This window comes from Myotis brandtii, unplaced genomic scaffold, assembly GCF_000412655.1.
Source record: "Myotis brandtii unplaced genomic scaffold, ASM41265v1 scaffold394, whole genome shotgun sequence".
Classification (NCBI taxonomy): Eukaryota; Metazoa; Chordata; class Mammalia; order Chiroptera; family Vespertilionidae; genus Myotis; species Myotis brandtii.
Genome location: NW_005365111.1, coordinates 30770 through 34389, shown reverse-complemented (window position 1 = coordinate 34389; position 3620 = coordinate 30770).

Below are 3620 nucleotides of genomic sequence, written 5' to 3'. Positions count from 1 at the left end.
GTTTTTTCTTCCCTATATCAGGGAAGTTTTCTGTCATTATTTCTTCAAACAGGTTTTCTATTCCTTGCTCAGTTTCCTCTCCTTCTGGCACCCCTATTATGTGGATGTTGTTTTGTTCCATGTTGTCCCAAAGTTCCCTTCAGCTCTTCTGCTTTTTAATTTTTTTTCTAGATGCTGCTCTGCTTGTGTATTTTTTCCTACCTTGTCTTCTAGCTCACTGATGCAGTCCTCTGCTTCTTCTAGTCTACTGTTGATGCTTTCTATTGAGTTCTTTATATCAGCAATGTCATTTTTCATTTCTTCCTGGTTCTTCTTCATTTCCTCTTGGTTCTTACACATATTGTTGAATTTGTCTTCCATTCTTTTCAGCGACCTTATGACCATTTCTCTGAATTCTTTCTCTGACATATTGCTTGCCTCATTTTGTTTAGTTCCTTTTCTGGTGATGCCTCCTTTTCTTTCATATGTGGGCTGTTTATTTGTCTCCCCATGATCTCTCTTCTCTGGGTATCTGGTTATGTAGCTCTCTCTCTCCTGCGTTGATTTAATGGCACAAAATACAACACAACAAGGCAACACACTAAACTCAAATGTATTCATGATACTAATGACACCAAATAAAGGTGACCACCAGAGGAAAGAGAATTAGGGGATAAGAAGAAAAAAAAGGAATACAAAAATGATATTGAGAATAGGAAAAAACATAAGAGAGAAAAGAAAGAGAATAAAAAAGAAGGGGAGCAAAAACTATATGGGGAGAAAACTCCAATAGAACAACCACTAATCCCAAAATATTCAAACAACAAACACCCAGAGATGAATGCAAACTACAAACAACTAATAACAAGCGAGGAGAGGAAAAACAGAAGCAAAAAACAAACAAAAACAAAAAACAAAAACAAAAAAAGAGAAACAATCTCAAACACAAGCACAAGAAAACCCCAATCTAATCAACAATCAAGCAAACAACAATAGGACAGAGAGAAAGCAAGGCAGAACAAAACAAAAAAACCTAGAACAAAAAAAGCAAAAGAAAACAGTAACAACAACAACAAAAAAAAACAAAAAAGGGAAGATAGCAAAACAATTTGGATAGTGAAGCAAGAGAAGAGAGAGGTGTGTATGGACTTAGAGCAGGGGACCGGGAATTAGATATTTAAGTAGGATGAATTTTTAACGGGGTAAAAAGAAGGAATAGGGAAAATCTAAAGCAAGACTAGGGTAAAAGAAACAGGATAACAAAATGGAAAAAGTGAGGAAGAGAGTGTTGGCATAAAGGTAAAGTTCAGATAGAGTAAAATGTTGCTAAAGGAAAAATGACAATAGGATGTAGAACACTAATCCCAAAATAAAATAAAATAAAATAAAGAGGAAATAAAATGACACTTTTTAAAAAAAGGTAAAATAGTAGTAGTAATAATACTGATTAAAAATAAAAATATAATAATTAAAAAGGTAAAATCAAGTGAGGAAAAAAGAAGTTTTTTTTTAAGAGATGAAAAAATAAAAATGTGCAATAGTGAAGGTCATTCACTTCCTCTACTGTTCTTTTTGGCACGCCTGTTTTCTGTCAGGCAGTCAGGATAGTATTGAAGTTCCCTGGGTTCCACTGCTCCTCTGTGTTGTAAGCCACAGTCCTGATTTTGAAGCAGGCTGTATTTCTTTGTTTCTTAGACTCCTTTATTTGTGTTTACACAAGAGTCAATTTGTGATTCAACCCCTGGGTGGCAGTGTTTCTGGACTGACCTCTGGGGGTATAAGTCCTCTCTAGCCAGTATTTAGGTTTTGTTTTCCCTGTTGCACTAATACTGGTTTGGGAGAATGGACTGCCCCAGAGTTGGTTCTCTGATCATTATCAAGCAAACAACAATAGGACAGAGAGAAAGCAAGGCAGAACAAAACAAAAAAACCTAGAACAAAAAAAGCAAAAGAAAACAGTAACAACAACAACAAAAAAAAACAAAAAAGGGAAGATAGCAAAACAATTTGGATAGTGAAGCAAGAGAAGACTCTGATCCCCAGGTTCCACAAAAACAACTTTCCCCCGCAGTCTCTTAGAGTGTCCCCAGTTGGGTGATCCTATGTACTCAAAAGCAAGGACTTAAAGAGAAAAAAAGAGCTAGAGCAAGTACACGAACTCGCGACTTTTACCCTCCAGCACTGTGCGCAACTCTGTGAATGTCTCTGGCACTTCTTTCCCCTGGCACTAAGCAGCCGGCACACTGGTAAAATTTCCAGCTGCCTTTTTGCACTCAGTCCAGCTAAAGGTTGATTTTTAGAGTTCCCTTCTTCCAGCAGCCCTGCAGATCCCCATCCACATTCGTGGATCACGCTAGCCCCAACGGCCGTGGATTTTTTGGGGGCGCAGACTTCCCCCGAACCTCTAGCTCCTATTGTGTTTCTCTCTCCAGCCTGGATTGCAGACCTCACCTTTCCCTAGGGCAGCGGTTCTCAACCTGTGGTTCGCGACCCCTTTGGCGGTTATTAATTTAAAATAGGGTATTATAACTTTATTTGGTTAAAATTTGGTTATTTGGTTAAAATTTGCTTGAAATGTCTTTTTCCAGTCTATGTATCTTTCAAGACTAAAGTTAGTCTCTTATAGCTAGCATATTATTGGGTCTTGGTGGTGATTTTTTTTTTTTGACCCACTCAGGCACTCATGTCTTTAAGTTAGATATTTTAATCTGTTTATATTTAAAGTAATTATTGATAGGTAAGGCTTTACAATTAACATTTTGTTGTTTTCTGGTTGTTTTGCAGATCCCTTGTTCCTTATTTACCTGTCTTTTTGTGTGTGTTTTGATGTCTTTAGAAATCAAAGACATTTTTGATTTCTAAAGACATTTAGAAATCAAAGACATTTTGACATTTTTGTCGTGCTATTTTGTATAATTACTAGAGGATTTTTCCTTGTGGTTTCTATGAGGCTTATATAAAATATCTTAAATTTATAATACCCTATTTTAAATTAATAACTTCAACAGAATTTATAGGCTTTACACTTTTACTTCTCCTCTGTTAGAATTTACATTTTTGTATTGTGTAACTAATAGATTATTGTAGTCATGGTTATTTTTACTCGTTTATTTTTTTAACTTTTAAACTAGAGATGTAAAGAAATTATGCACTGCTATTACCATATTGCAGACTATATGTCCACCATTAACATGAGATTTGTACATTTTTATGTTAACATTCTTTTATTTCCACTCCTTTTAGCATTTCTTATAAGGATTGAAAAAATTAATATTGTTAAAATACCAACAATACAGGGGTGGGACTGTAATTTGGCTCCTTGCTTGGGTGTGGGCAAACCTGCCTCTAAGGCAGCCAAATTAATTGTTTGAGAATCCAAATCCGGCAGATCTGCACCCTGCCAAGTTCCCTGGTCAGAGTGCACCACGGACTTTGTTCTGAAGATGAGCAAAGCAACTGGTTGTGATTACTACTTCGGCACTGCAGGTAGGAACTTGGTCTGCCAAGATTTTTGTGCTGGTTGTCCCAAGCCCCTACCCCTTCTGTCACACTTAGATTCAGTGATTGAGCCCTACACATTCCTCTAAAATCTTTGTGATGCAAGATTTGAGTAGGGGCTCCCACAAAGCAACCCACAATGC